The following is a 16,471-nucleotide window of genomic DNA, read 5'->3' on the forward strand; positions in this document are numbered from 1 at the left end:
AAACTGGACTTCCCGCGTGACCTAGTGGAAAAGAATCCATCTGCCAATGCAGGTACACTGGTTCAATCCCTCCCGGTCCGTATGCCCTGGAGCAACTAAGCCGGTGCACCACAACTACTCAGCCCACGTGCCCTAGAGCCAGTGCTCTGGAAGAGAAGCCACTGCAGTGAGAAGCCCCAGTTCTCCCCAACTACACAAAGCCCCTGAGCAGCAAAAATCCAGCACAACCAAATATTATCTAAATAAAATTTAAAAAACACACACATTTATGCCCAAATTAAGGATTCCTAGCCCAAGACTACTGTTCTGCTGCATCCCACAGGCCAGCAAGGCCTCACTTGCCCAGTTTCCCGACCAAAGAAAGGGCCCTAAGTCAGCGACAGAGACGAAGACATCATGGTTTACCTGATGGAGGACGCGGCCTGTCTCCAGCAAGGTCCTGGAACAACATCCCATCGTGTGCAACGCTGGAGCAAGCAGGCAGGACAGACACGTTGGCAGGTTTCACTGCTGGGGGCTGGGGGAAGCCAGGATTACCAATTGTACGGGAATTGACCTCAGGTGATCCCTGCCAGGCAGACGCCCTGGAGAAGGAAACGGCTATGCTCATCTGGAGAATGCCTGGCAGGCTACAGTCAAAGACTGGGACATGGCTTAACATGCACGCGTGCAAGCACGCAGGCACCCACGAACCCAGGCGCCCATGCATGCAAGCACTCAGGCACACGCTTACACACGCAGGAGGCCAAACACGCAGCCATGCACACATGCACGCTGCCACGAACGCACGCATACACACACGCATGCACACACGCACGCAAGCACATACGTAGACACGCACCCATGCACGCATTTGGGCACCCACAGATGCACGTGGACGTCCACGAGAGTACGCATGCGCACACAACACACGCACACAAGCGCGCGCTCACCACGCACGCATGCGCACATAAGAACCCATACTCGTGGGCACCAAGTCTACCGCTGCGCAGAAACAGCTGATCGCGGAAACCAGTTGAGGCGCAGATTCCTCATCAGCCGTTTGGTAAGATATAGTTAGCTGGGCCGTGGGGCAAGGAGGTGGGAAGCTTAGTCCTGCTGGTAGGGTGTAGGTGAAGTAGGCACTAGTCAGACAGAGGAGAGACAGAGAGCAAGAACACAGCCATTTTGAGTGGCTCGATCTTCCAACTGCAACTAGAAATTCCTCGATGCTCCTAGGACTTCACAGGGCAAGTATCTTACAGGTAGTTAGGAAAACGCTTGCGCATGTTCTTCTGAGCTGTGTTTGTTGTCACGTATCTATTGCTACTTCGTGGTTGCCAGGTAGGCACCTATTTCTATTCTATGACTTGCCATTCCCAGCACTCACTTTAAGGTCCTATAGCCCCAGTAGGAGGAGCCTGGTAGGCTGCACTCCAAGGGGTCGCTAAGAGTCGGACATGACTGAGCAACTTCTCTTTCACTTTTCACTTTCATGCATTGGAGAAGGAAATGGCAACCCACTCCAGTGTTCTTGCCTGGAGAATCCCAGGGACCGGGGTGCCTGGTGGGCTGCCGTCTCTGGGGCCGCACAGAGTCGGACAAGACTGAAGCGACTTAGCAGCAGCAGCAGCAGCCCCAGTGTTATGTGATGGTCTCAGAAAGAGTAGGTCTGGGGAGCATAACCCTTCTCGCCCTTTTTTACTTTATCTTGAGTAATTTTTTTTTTCATATTTTATCTCCTCTGCACAATAATCACATAACCCTTTCTTGGGCCCAACATGTCAGAACCTCTGATGAACAGAGCACATTCACCCATTAGGCACTGACCCCTCCCTCTAGGGGGCCCCAGAACTCTCATCAGATGAGGCACAGGGCTGACACCAGGTTAAAAATTTGTCTTCTGTCACCCCTCTATCCAGAGATCTTTCCTCTTTTGCCTCTCAGATGAAAGGGACCTTAAATCAACTCAGGTAAGGCCAGGACGGGCTTCCCTTGTGGCTCAGTGGTAAAGAATCTGCCTGCCAATGCAGGAGATGCAAGAGACACAGGTTCGATCCCTGGCTTGGCAAGATCTCCTGGAGAAGGAAATGGTAACCCACTCCAGTATTCTTGCCTGGGAAATTCCATAGGCAGAGGAGCCTGGCCGGCTACAGTCCATGGGGTCCCAAAGAGTCCAACACCTCTCCCCCTCCCACCCTCCCTTATCACTTCTCACCGGAAGTCTTTCTTTCCCACAAGGGCTTAGTGGGACTAAGGGTAATCCCAGCATGGCTTCTGTGGTGGGAGAGGTGATGAGGAGAGGTAGGGGGGAATAAATCTGATTCTGAAAATAGATTGAAATTTAAAATGCAACTGGAAATAAGACCTGGAGCAAATTCACTAAATGATTGATGAATAAACTTAGTAATTAAGTCAACCTAGTTTCTTTACATACGACTTTCCCCCTGAGAATAATCAGCAGAATTCTAAGAAAAGTATTTGCCAAAGTTATCTTATATTTAATTATCCGTAATTCTGTGCAGTGCACAGAGGAAGAAAAAACCTGGTAAGATGGCCAGGTTCATGTCTTGCCTGATAATAGAGGTGAATTTTGTGGCTGTTTTAATTATAATTTTTGAGCTAGAATCAAAAGTTCTTTGCTGTAGAATTTACCAGAAAGAACTTGGCTGACAGCATCTATAGTGATAAAAGGTTTTTGTAGGCATACTTTTTAGGCAAACAGAAGGTAGTGCTTTCACTGGTAAAGCATTGCCTTTGTGACAGTTAATGAAGTCTTTCTCTCCAAGGCAGAAGTGGGATAAACAGGCCATGGTGGATTGGGCTCTACCCCTCAAATATAAAGGGGGGGCTGATGAGTCGCTTACACACGTGAGCAGGAGTAGTGAGAATTCCTACTGTGAGCTGGTCCACCTGCTTCCAGTGAGGACTCTCTCCTCAGAGGGGATTGCCCTTAGGCAGAGTGTCATGTGGAGTCAGTCACTTCTTAGCAGAGACCTCAGTTTCCTCATTCTTGAAGATTTCTACAAAAGAAAGCTATTTCCACACCCTGGTGAGTGCTCCAGGAGATACAAAGGGAGTGAGCCAGGGACCCTTTGTTTGATACCTCCTACCAACTGAAGTCACTCAGTCGTGTCCGACTCTTTGCGACCCCATGGACTGTAGCCTATCAGGCTCCTCCGTCCATGGGATTTTCCAGGCAAGAGTGCTGGAGTGGATTGCCATTTCCTTCTCCAGGGGATCTTCCTGACCCATGAATCAAACCCAGATCTCCCGCACTGCAGGCAGATGCTTTACCATCTGAGCCACCAGGGAAGCCCCCCTTACCAACCATAGCTTCACACAACTCTCATTAGTTACCCTGCCTTTGAACTCCTGTCTGGAGGCAGGCACACTGAACCCGTTCCAGATACCTGACTCAGTTGGTCATTTCCTCTTATTATTAGTAAATCATCAGGTTGGCATTTGTGATAAAAAGCAGCAAAGTGGGGGAAGAACTAGAGATAGCAGAAACTTACTCTTCGCTTGCCTGGAATGACTGCTTTCCTTAAATATGCATTGTTTATTTGAAAATATTTAATGAAATCTCCTAGGTAATATTTGATCACAGGTAGTACCCTTGCAAATTTTTTATTGATAGATAGTGTACATACAGAAGAGTGCATGTAACCTAAATATAAAGCTCACTGAACTTTCAGAACTTTAAACATGCTGTGGCCAATAACCAGATCAATAAAGAGGACTTGGGATTTCCCTAGCAGTCCAGTGGTTAGGACTCCATGTTTCTACTGCAGGGGGCCTGGTTTCAATTCCTGGTCTGGGAACTAGATCCCACAAGCCACATAGCACAAATAAGTAAATAAATCTTTACCCACAACCCCAGAAGCCCCCTCCCCCAAATACTCATTCCAGACACAGCTTCTCCCCCTTGGGATAACCAATAGCCTGACCCCTAATAGTAGAGATTCCTTTTGCCTGCCTCTGTACTTTATATAAATAGAAACATATAGCCTGTGCTCTTTTTTCCTGACTTCTCTCAGTCAGCATTCTGTTTGTGAGAGCCTTCCTTATTACTCTGTGTAGTGATACATTGTTTCTTCTCATTGCTGCACAGCGGTATAAATACACTAGAATGTGTTTATCCGCTTTCCTGTTGATGGACCTTTGGGTAGTTTCCAGTTCAGTGCTGTTGCAAACACCCAAATTCATGTCCTTTCATCAACACACGTATGCACTGCTTTGGGATATGTACCCAGGAATCACTGGGTCATAGGTTAAGCAGGTGTTCAGCTTTAGTAGGTATCAACTGTTAGCAAACAGTTTCTTTGTGGTTGTACCGCTTTGCACTTCCACTAGCAGTGACGAGACTACTGGTTGCTCTACAGCCTCTCCTAAAATGTTCTCAGATCAGTCCCCTACCTACTAAGGGATGTGGTATTTCTAGTGGCTCAAAATCCAGATTCTGGAACTAGACTTTCTGGGTTCAAATTCCTGCTTCATCCTTTAATAGGCGTGTGACCTTAGACACCTTACTTAATTTTTCTGTGCCCCAGTTTTTTTCTTTTGTAAAATGAGGACAATAACTAGATCATCTACCTCATAGAGTTAAGGATTAAATGAGTTAATGCATGTAGAACACTAAGATTAGTGCCTGGCATATAGACAGTACTCCATAAATCTTAGATATTATTTTCATTCAAATGCATAAAAAAAATCAGTTGGCACCAGTGCAATAAGAGAGTTGTGTATCTTACTGTAAATGAAATACAAAGTTTCCCACGTATCCTGGGAGGCAGTCAGATAAGTGCCACAAGGGGTCTCTGTATGCAGGAGCAAGATAGCATGCATGTCTGAATCTCGGGCTATGCCAGTCCCAGCTAATCCTTGGGAACTTGTATGTGCAAATTAAACTAGAATGTCAGTGCTCCAAAATATTCATAGGAGAGTATGAACCATGTATACAATCAGTATAAATGGCAGTCTGGGCTTTATTTATTTGGCCAATGAAGCCACTGACATCTCTCCTCTTTAAGTTAGCAGATGAGAGTTTAGTGAATTCTTTACAAACTCTATAAACTTTTACAGTCTCAGATCAGATCAGTCGCTCAGTGGTGTCCGACTCTTTGTGACCCCATGAATCGCAGCACGCCAGGCTTCCCTGTCCATCACCAACTCCCAGAGTTCACTCAGACTCATGTCCATCGAGTCAGTGATGCCATCCAGCCATCTCATCCTCTGCCGTCCCCTTCTCCTCCTGCCCCCAATCCCTCCCAGCATCAGAGTCTTTTCCAATGAGTCAACTCTTCGCATGAGGTGGCCAAAGTACTGGAGTTTCAGCTTTAGCATCATTCCTTCCTAAAGAAACCCCAGGGCTGATCTCCTTCAGAATGGACTGGTTGGATCTCCTTGTAGTCCAAGGGGCTCTCAAGGGTCTTCTCCAACACCACAGTTCAAAAGCATCAATTCTTCGGTGCTCAGCCTTCTTCACAGTCCAACTCTCACATCCATACATGACCATAGGAAAAACCATAGCCTTGACTAGATGAACCTTTGTTGGCAAAGTAATGTCTCTGCTTTTGAATATGCTATTTAGGTTGGTCATAACTTTCCTTCCAAGGAGTAAGCGTCTTTTAATTTCATGGCTGCAGTTTTACAGTCTAGCCCTTGGCAAACACCACTTTAGGAATTAACATAGATGTGGATTTCAGTAAATAACTATAGATTCAGTAAATATTCTATGGAAGAAAGAGAAATGGTAAAGCATGATCATGGGAGAGTAGGTAGGAAGTTCAAAGACATGCAAAGCTGACACTCCAGTCTCCATGAGTGAGTCATTGGCTAGAACTGGCTTTTAATGTTAAATATCAGCAAATACATTTTTTGTGTCCATCTTCTAGCTTTTGTTGTTCTTGTTGAGTCGCTCCGTCTTGTCTCTTTGCCACCCCAGCCTCCTCTGTCCATGGGATTCTCCAGGCAAGAGTACTAGAGTGGGTTGCCATGCCCTCCTCCAGGGGATCCTCCCCACCCAGGGATGGAACCCACATCTCCTGCATTAGCAGGTGGATTCTTTACCACTGAGCCACCAGGGAAGCCCATCTTCTATTACAGCTTGCACTGTGTTTAGCTGGTCAATTGTGTCCAGCTCTTTGCGACCCCATGGACTGTAGCCCTCCAGGCTCCTCTGTCCATGGAATTCTCCAGGCAAGAATACTGGAGTGGGTTACCACACTCTCCTCCAGGGGATCTTTTCAGCCTAGGGATTGAACCCAGGTCTCTGGCATCACAGGCAGAATTTTTACCATCTGAGCCACCAGTGTAGCTTGTTGCTGCTGCTGCTAAGTCACTTCAGTTGTGTCCAACGCTGTGAGACCCCATAGACAGCAGCCCACCAGGCTCTGCCATCCCTGGGATTCTCCAGGCAAGAACACTGGAGTGGCTTGCCATTTCCTTCTCCAATGCATGAAAGTGAAAAGTGAAAGTGAAGTCGCTCAGTCATGTCCGACCCTTCGTGACCCAATGGACTGCAGCCTACTAGGCTCCTCTGTCCATGGGATTTTTCAGGCAAGAGTACTGGACTAGGTTGCCATTGCCTTCTCCACCAGTGTAGCTTAGGCGGGTGGCAACTCTGGTTGCCTATTAGAGTCACATGGGGGGAATTCCCTGGTGGTCCAGTGGTTGGGACTCGACGCTTCACACTGCAGACAGGTGTGGGGGAGTGACCAGTGTTTGTTCCCTGATCTGGGAACTAGTATCCCACACACTACTCAGTGTGGTCAAAGAGAATAAAATTACCTGGGGAACTTTAAAAATTTCACATTTCCCCCACCAAAAAAAAAAAAAAGAAAATGCTCAGCTTCTCACCCAGAAATGTCAGTTGAGTTTCTTTGTCATCACGGCCCAGATTTTTTTTTTCTCAAGGTCTCCAAGTGATTCTAATGGGCAGCCAGAAATGGGAAATATTTCCTTCTCAGTGTCACTGCAACAATCCTGGTGGTGCTTTCTGAATGGTTGTCTCTTGCAGTGGGGTCACAGGGAGGATCCTGAGTAGTTTCTGTGGAGTCTGTCTGGTTTAGTCAAGAAAAGCTCAAAACACTGGCTCAACGGGTTTTTATCTGGTACATTTTCTCTCCTACCTATAACCTCAGAATATTCCAATCTATGTTAAGCCTTCCTGTGGTTTCTAAAGCACAATACTTTCCAAACTGAAGACTTAACCATTTCAAATCTCATGGGCTATGATTCAATCCAGAGCAGAGCTAAACAGAACTTAAGTATCCCAATTAGTAATTGGATTGAAAAAAGACCCGGGAAAGTGCCCTTCATAAAAGAGTGAAAATGTGCTTTATGTGGTGGTGTTGCTATCACCTGTGGTTTCAACTGCAGGAAAAATAGGAAAAAGCCATGGAACAATCATTGTATTGGGTCGGCCAAAAAGTTCATTCTGGTTTTTCCATGAAATGTCACAAGAAACACAAATGCACTTTTTGGCCAATGCAATATTTGAACGTGGGTACACGTGAATTTGAGTTTCTGGGTCAGCCACTTGTTAGCTATGAGTCCTTGCCTTCTCTGAGCAGATGTTTCATGAAAGATGGAAGCAATAGCAGATCTCAGAAGGAAATTTTGTAGAGTAAAGGAGCTAATGTTATTGGTGCTTGGCAAGCAGTGAGTCCCAAGTAAATGGCAGTTACCCTCGTGTGTTATTTGGCTAAGGCTATGATGCTTCTGCATAGCAAACACCCCACCCCTAAATCTTAGTGGTTGACTAAGATACCACTGATGTTCTTACTCATGTGTCTATGGGTCACTTATGGCAGCTCCGCTTAAGGCTATGAATCAGATTGAGGTCTGTTCATATGTGTCAGAAAACAGAAGGAAAAATTATGAAGAGATAATACATTCTTCCACACTTCCCTTCTGCAGAGTGTCAACAGAGGAGACAAGAAGGGTGGGTAAGGAGGGAAGAAATAAGTAGTTGGATCCCATAGGAACTCTACCTGTGCCTCATTTGTAAGCGCTTGTCTGGCCTCCTTTGTAGAACTGCTCCAGCACTCGTTGGCAGGCACAGAAAAGCAGTTCTGTGGGCGTGGCAGCTTTCTGGATCCTCCCCCACTCCAGGTATTTGTGATGAGGGACACACTACTCAGAGACAGTCTAGAATTCACCAGAAGCCTTCTTACATTCTGCTTGCAGGAACACATCTAATTTTATTTAGGAAGACAAACAGAAGCAAGAGCTGGTGAAATTCAGCAAAACAGACTATACTATATACCAGGTGTCAAAATAACCAGATCTTTGTCTAAATTCAACCCCTTCTCTTTACCCTTTCCACAACTTTTTAATGTATGGGCGCTGTCTCTTATGATTTGCTCCAAATGACATCTCTTCTCCAGTATATAATAAAGTGAAGTGGCTCAGTCGCGTCCAACTCTTTGGACCCTGTGAACTGTATCCTACCAGGCTCCTCCGTCCACGGGATTCTCCAGGCAAGAGTACTGGAGTGGGTTTCGATTTCCTTCTCCAGGGGATCTTCCCGGCCCAGGGATCGAACCTGAGTCTCCCGCATTGCAGGCAGACACTTTAACCTCTGAGCCACCAGGGAACACCTTAGTATATAATGGTGGTAGGCTAAGAGTCCTTCATTTGAATTCTAATATTTCATTTGTATTTCAAATCTAGGTGAATAGGCAGCCCCACCTCTATTTAACCAGAGGGTTCTGGCCAAATACGTAGCATGGTTGTAGACAGTTACCAGATACTCCCTCATATATTCACTAATTTCAGGAGGAGTGTAGTGAATTAATCAAAGGTGTTTAACTGTCATAACTGAGGATCACTCAGAATATATCTCAAGATATCAAACTGTATGAAAGTCATCTCCCTAAAGATCTTTGTTGAAGGATATTTAGCAACAGCTGTGCGATCAGAGGATGGCAGGCAGAGCTGGGCTCTTTTACAATCTCAGAAGGGTTACACAACCAGCCTTCTCCGGGTGTGGTCCCTGGACCACCAACATCAGAATCACAGGGCTGTTTGTTAAAAAGGCAGAGTCACAGGCAACCCCCCAGACTTACTGAATTGGAATTTCTGGGTGCAGGACCTAAGAATTTCCACTTCTGTATACACCAAGGCTTTTGTATAACCTCAAATATAGACAGAGTTCCCATACATCTTTGATTCCCAGTATCAGTTATGGAAAATGTGATATTTTTCTAATGCCAAATTAATCATTCTCACTGTTAAACGAAAAGGATCTCTTTGATTATTACTATTACTGAAGGATTTTTAAAAGACTAAATTTTTGAAACTTTCAGCCAGGGTACTACTGTAATAAGATTTCTTTTGCCCCCTTCGTTTTTTTTTTTTTTTTTTTAACATAATCTGAACATTTGAAACTATTTTTCATTAAAACTATTTCAGTAATAACCATTTTCCTCCCATTTTCTCAAATACCAATGGCCTAAAAAATTTGTATAAACATTTTTAGATGAAAGATGCAAATTAAGAGATACAATTATTGGGAAGGACAGGAGATTTTATTCGTGTGTTACATTTAACACATTTTCCCCCTAATGAATAGATGATAAACTGCCTTTTTCTGGTGCTTTAGGTAAAAGGACTGTCTTCGGTGAAAGTAGTGTAACCACCTAAATAAGGATTATCTTTCATCTTCCACTTGGTAAGTATATTTTAATATTTTTAATCTGTGTGCGTGGGATAATAAAAAGCATTTACTGCTTCAATAAGTGAATTAAACAAAAAGACAGTTTTGAGAGCTGAGAGAAGTATGAAAAACATCAACCAAGAACAAGTCTAGTGGACTCCTCCCTCCCTTTTCTACCTTCTTTCACCTCCTATTATTACATGTAAGTTTAAAGGGGTTCATCTTAACGGATTCCTGCTTCCAACTATGTGGAAAGTGAATTGGAATCATTTGGAATATTCTGAAACCTTACTGTAATCATGAACACAAAGATGTAAAAAGATGTTGAAACATCTGTTTTCCAGATTAAGAATATCACCCAGATAGTTGGGGAAAAGAAAAGTCTTCCATTATTTCACCTTTAATTCAATTAGCAAATACATGTCATTCTAAAAGATTCTGGTAACCATTGCTCAGAGGGAGAACAATCCAGAAAAGAAACACAAAAAGGATATTTTCAGCACCATGAAATTTAAGGACTAACAGAACTATGATAAGAAAGATAAGACTTTTATGTGGTTGGGCTCAGAGTTTTTTCACTTTATTTTATGACAAGTAAATAAATAGTTGAGTGACCAGAAGAAAATAATGTTACCTTCAAAGTGATTTCAAAAGGAAAAATATTTCCTTGTGAAAATACCAAGATCTTTCCTGACCAACAGGATTGGAATGTCAAAGGTTCAAATGCATTCACCGAGCATTTATTTCTATTTTGAATTTCCCTAAATTGTTTGCCTCAACATATCCTCCCAACATTTTTGAGAGAGGTCAAGGGTTTAAGAGGCCCTGGGGTTTAAGCTAACAATTCTGGTTGACAAACATATCTCATGTCAAAGGTTGAGTGTGCTATAGAAAGTGAAGTTGCTGAGTTGTATCTGACTCTTTGCAAACCCATGGACTGTAGCCCACCAGGCTCCTCTGTCCATGGGACTCTCCAGGCAAGAATACTGGAGTGGGTTGCCATTTCCTTCTCCAGGGGATCTTCCCGACCCAGGGATCGAACCCAGGTCTCCCACATTGCAGGCAGATGCTTTAACCTCTGAGCCACCAGGGAAGCCCAATATTTCTTTGAGCCCCTTTTTTGGGTGGGGGGCGGGGGAGGCAAGAATACTGGAGTGGGTTGCCATTCCCTTCTCCAGGAGATCTTCCTGACCCAGGGATTGAACCCGGGTCTCCCGCATTGTAGGCAGACGCTTTACCATCTGAGTTACCAGAGAAGTCTTGAGTGTGCTATAGCTGAACATAAAATGGCCACATCTGTTCAGCTGCCTGGTGATTTTACTTGCAGTATCCAGCAAATTGAGCTATTATAGTGCTCCTGCAGTAAAAGGTCTCATTGTAACCTGATTCTGTTTTCTTTTATTGAGAATCAGTTTTGTGTTTGGTTCACAGCTATTCATAACTAAACTTTGAGTTTCTCCACCAGAGTCTTGATGCCTGTTTCTAAACCAAATACTGTGCCTTAAAATTGGCCTACACAGATATTTTGCTAAATTGAAGAGTGAAAGAATTTTACCCCAATTTATTCATTTTTGTTTCTATATTTTTTTAATGTATCTGACACGTGTGATCTTATGAGAATATACACCATATCTCTCCACACAATCCTCAGGCATATCACATCTTCAGACTTCTGCCAATGTGCTTGGCATATTTCCAGGCCAAGGTGAAATCTGAATTTGCATACTCAAGACTTCCCAGAAACTCTCAGCTGCTCTGATGTCCTCACTTCTTTACCCCCACCTCTGTATTGCTCTAGGTATCTGGGTCCATGAAGTTATCTGCATTTGATTAACTGAGTAGAAGAGGAGATAGGCCTCTGAAGGAGGATCTCAAATACATGAAGTTCATCTCTATTCTTTGTATTTCAGATGCATGATATTTGTAAGTCACTATTTCTAGTTGCACATGTGATAGAAGCTTTGCTTCCTCCCTATACACAAACACATTGTCATATATTATATCATGATGATAGAAATAATTGCAAAGGTAAAGTAAATGATGGCCATGGTTACATTGTAAACAACTTAGTTAGAGCAGGTCTTTGTTATGAGAGCATATGTAAGGAAAGGGTTTATTGAAGTATGAGAGAGAGTCGTATCGAAATCAGGGCGACCATTCCATGTAAGAAGACCAGGTATGTATGCCTAAAGGCATAAGTGGTTTCAGCGTATTCATACTGAGGATAATTTTGGGGCATAGGAATGAAAAAGCAGGGCAGATGGTGAATCATATAAGTATCTTGGTAGAAAATGTCTCAGATCATCCTTTTGTTTAGTAAAATTAAATAATAAAAATCATTACACACATAAAGATGGAATTTGTCATGTGATGTGAATGAGTAAAGTGCTTAAAATAATCACAAAATGTTCTTTTCACCAGGCCATCAAGCTCTTTCCATTGTTTTTTCACATTTTCTTTTATGTCCTTCAGTAACTTGGTTTTGGACTGTACTTGATTTATATCCTGTTAGTATCATGTTCAGAGAAGGCAATGGCACCTGACTCCACTACTCTTGCCTGGAAAATCCCATGGATGGAGGAGCCTGGTAGGCTGCAGTCCATGGTGTCTCGAAGGGCTGGACACGACTGAGCGACTTCACTTTCACTTTTCACTTTCTTGCACTGGAGAAGGAAATGGCAACCCACTCCAGTGTTTTTGCCTGGAGAATCCCAGGGATGGTGGAGCCTGGTGGGCTTCCATCTATGGGGTTGCACAGAGTCGGACAGGACTAGTAGGATTCATTTTTGTAAAGGCCACTGCTTGAAGGACTCTGGATTTGTGTGTGCAATTGTGACTGCAATAAATAGGGCACAATTCCTAGCATATATGATAGACTCCAGATCAATATTTGTTGAATGAATGAAAAAAAATAGTGGCTTTAGACTGAATTATGGTGGCAAATTTGCACATAAACACACACACACTGACTTTTTTTACCATTATGGGGATGAACTGGAATTTTTTAAGATGTAAAGCTTAGTTCTGGAAAAGGGGATGGCAACCCACTCCAATATTCTTGCCTGGAAAATGGAACGAGGAGCCTAGAGGGCTATAGTCCATGGGGTTGCAAAGAGTTGGACACAAATGAGTGACAGGACCTCACTAAACTGGGGGGGGGGTTGCAGAAAAAAGATATAAAGCCTAGTTCTAAATAGGGATGCCTCTATTGATATTTGATTATTACGAACCCCACCCCCACCCCCCACAGGGTTCTCTGAATCTGAACTGGAGCACCTTTCCCTGTCCTTGCAGTGAGCTGCAGACACTTGATCTCTCAAGTGGAGATTGCCAAACCTTTGCAGGCAGAAACCTGGTCTTATTATCATCTTTGAAGTTCTCACTGCACCTAATTTAGGGCATACCCATAGAGAAGGTACTATTAGTATCCCCATTTTCAGATGAGGAAACTGAGGTTAAGCAACTGAAGTCATTTTAAGTTAAAGTCAGATAGTTAGTGCTGGAGACAGTGCTAGTGTCTGATCCCTGGCAGTGTGATGCCTGAGGCTCCTCTGCCTAGGGTAATGTATCAGAAAGGTAGCTGCTACCCTTTTTTTCCCCAAAAAAAGTAAAGTAAGTAGTCAACTATGAAATTACAACTCAAAGAATAAGAGTAACGAAACAACTAAATGTTCTAGACCTGCCAAGACACTGGAGTAACTTAGATAGAAATTACGCAATGGCAACCCACTCCAGTACTCTTACCTGGACGGAGGCCTGGTGGGCTGCAGTCCATGGGGTCGCTAGGAGTCGGACACGACTGAGTGACTTCACTTTCACTTTTCACTTTCCTGCATTGGAGAAGGAAATGGCAACCCACTCCAGTGTTCTTGCCTGGAGAATCCCAGGGACAAGGGAGCCTGGTGGGCTGCCATCTATGGGGTCGCACAGAGTCGGACACGACTAAAGCAACTTAGCAGTAGCAGCAGATAGAAATTATGAAACCATATTATTTCTGTCCTGGGTATTTACTCAACAAGATCCTGGCAAATAAATCCAATTCAAGAGACAGATTCAGGGGAATCAGTTGCTTTTCCCTCTCTGTAGACACTACATCGTTCAAGTGACAAGGAAGACCTAAAAGGAACCTGTTGTGTGAAATTAGTAGTATGGATCAAACAGAGTGTGGCCAGTCCTCTGGAATTGCCTGAAACTCTCCAGTGAGAAGCAAAGGGAATTTTTCTCTAGTATGGTGATCCTCTCATAGCTGATGCCCCATCCTCTGTCTCTCTTCCTTCTGGCCAGTTTGCTTCTTGAAGCTAGGCACAACATCCTTAAAGAAATGGGTGTCCTCTGCCTCTCTGCTTTAAATTATCAGTAGTTTGGGAAGCTTTGTGGAGTCTGCAGGACATGGGCCAATTAGGAGAACAACAGAGGGATGGGGGGAGTGGTGAGGGAAGAGACATACACAGGGAGACAGTGAGACATGGAGAGAGGTGAAACGACACTGAAAGTCCTTGAGAATGTACTGACTTTAGAAAGCCTTCTAAAAACCAATCACTAATTCAATATGATGAATTACCTTAAAGTAGCTTGTAGAGTGTTTCTTGAGGAGAATTGGAGGTCACTTCAAGTAAAATAAATAAACCACAGCTAATGTGTTGATGTTTTAAAGAGAAAAGGCAATCGCTAAAAGTGCCCATCCAATTTCCATGACTTACAACAGACATGAGAAACAAGGAATATGTTTATTGATCTGAAGTGATTCAAACAGTATTTTCTTTGTTCAAACCTATTTAGCTGGAGGAAAAGTCAAGAGTTTGCCTTGTGTGGGGGTGGTGGTAGGGCATTGTGGAGAGAAAGAGATTCTTTACATAAAAACCTGTTGTTTTTCTATCCTAGGGCCACTCACCGAAGAAGAATAACTGGGTTTCTATTAAAGCAAAGCAATTTTTGCCCCTGACCAAGCAATTTTTGCCCCTGATCACTATTGGTTTAGCTCTAGGCCCTTGAGACTCAAAGTAGGTTTGGAATTAGCAATATCAGTACAATCTGGGCATACATTAGAAAGGTAGACTCTCTGGCCCCACCCCAGTCCTAACTGAATCATAATCTAGTTAATCATAATCATAATCATGAAACGATTCATATGCACATTAATGTTTGAGAAGTACTAGTCTAGACAAACATGAATGGTTATTTAAACATTTGATAGACAAAAGAGATGGTTAAATAAAGGAGGAAATACTATCTGATAAAAGCACTTTTGTCCAAAGATTTGTTGGTGTTGATAAACTTGCTCCTATCCACTTAAGCCAGGTTTGAAGTAAAAACTTAATAGGCCCATTCTGAAATGACTTTTACTAGCTCCAGCGTCCTCATGGTTGACTGAGCTCCCACAAATGGTTGCTGACTTTGTTTGTGTCCCCAGGTGAGCAGAAATGAGTGAACAAGCAGAAAAGAGCAGTTCCGTGCGAGAGAGACCTGCACGTCAAAGTTCTCCTGAGAAACCAAGTGAGAAGGAACTGAAGCAAATGAAATGTTTGGATCCGCAGTTAAAACGGTTGTCATTTCAAAATCCTTGGCCTCAGGTAGCCAACTTTAATCCTGAAGTAAGGCAGCAGATAAAGAAAGGGCAAATGGCAAAGAAGAATGAGCTTGTTCCTGAAAAACGTGAAGTCAACAAGTATGACGAAAAGGGCAGGCTCACCTTCAATAAGGCTGACCTGTGTGACTGCCTTGATGAAGGCTGCCTGGGTTGCTTCTACCCGTGCCCCAAGTGTAAGTCCACCAAGTGCGGGCCCACTTGCCGCTGCAACCGCCGCTGGGCCTACGACACCATAGTCGATGAGAATGGGGAGGTCATCAGCAAGATGCCATTCGACCTCTCAGACTAGGTGCAGCCCTCCAGGCTGATCAATTTTCTCTGCTTTGCAGTTAAACCAGCCTCGTTCTCCTGGGTGAATTTTAGGACTGGGGGAAAAAAGTTTTAAAAATATAATTTAGTTAGTGTTCTCTGAAGCCGGTAAAGTGTCTGCCTGTAATGCAGGAGACCTGGATTCGATTCCTGGGTTGGGAAGATCCCCTGGAGAAGGAAATGGCAATCCACTCCAGCACTCTTGCCTGGAAAGTCCCATGGACGAGGAGCCTGATAGCCTACAGTCCATGGGGTCGCAAAGAGTCGGACACAACTGAGCCACTTCACTTTCACTTTCTCTACTCTTCCTGCTGTGATGACTCGAATTCCTCCTCTGGTAACCAGCAACTCCATTGCTACTCTCCTCTCAGATTAAAAATCCCTTTCCTCTTTGCTGGTACCTTAGGAGATGGAGTTTTAGGATTTTTAGAATTCTGTAGCTGAGAGCTTGTCTTGACATAGAACTTATGTTTATAATAGCTAGTTACCGTTAGGATCTTACAGTTTATCAATTCTAAATCAGAATTGCTATTTGGATTGACTTGGCAGTGCATACTCATAGTCTCATTTTTTAGTGTTACTGTTTTAACAATATTAAAATGAAATTTGTTTTATTAAAAAAAAAACCCTTTAATAGGCCCTATGGCCCCATGGCCCAACATATGAGCACAAAAGCAGAGATTCAATTTAAGTGATATCCAAAATGCCAACTGGAAGCAGACTTCAAAGGACAAATTTTAATCTAATTGTCACATAAAAATGATTTAAAAGCATTTTTTTGGTGGCTAAGGTTACCAGCCACACAGAACTGGCCAAGGTGGTACAAAATTCCTAAGGCCTAAGTTGCATTTGGTCTTGGAGGTACAGGACTTAAGGAAATTCAGCTAGAGTTTCTGCTGACCTCAGTGAAGATCCCATCTCAGAAGACTGCT

The 16,471-nt window shown here is 43.6% G+C and overlaps 1 pseudogene; it reads left to right on the top strand.

Moving 5' to 3' along the window:
- Positions 1-952: 952 nt before the first annotated feature.
- LOC109555061 (ARL14 effector protein-like pseudogene) lies at positions 953-15,737 on the top strand (annotated as a pseudogene).
- The last annotated feature ends 734 nt before the right edge of the window (positions 15,738-16,471 follow it).

This window comes from Bos indicus, chromosome X (genome assembly GCF_029378745.1).
Source record: "Bos indicus isolate NIAB-ARS_2022 breed Sahiwal x Tharparkar chromosome X, NIAB-ARS_B.indTharparkar_mat_pri_1.0, whole genome shotgun sequence".
NCBI classification, from domain to species: domain Eukaryota; kingdom Metazoa; phylum Chordata; class Mammalia; order Artiodactyla; family Bovidae; genus Bos; species Bos indicus.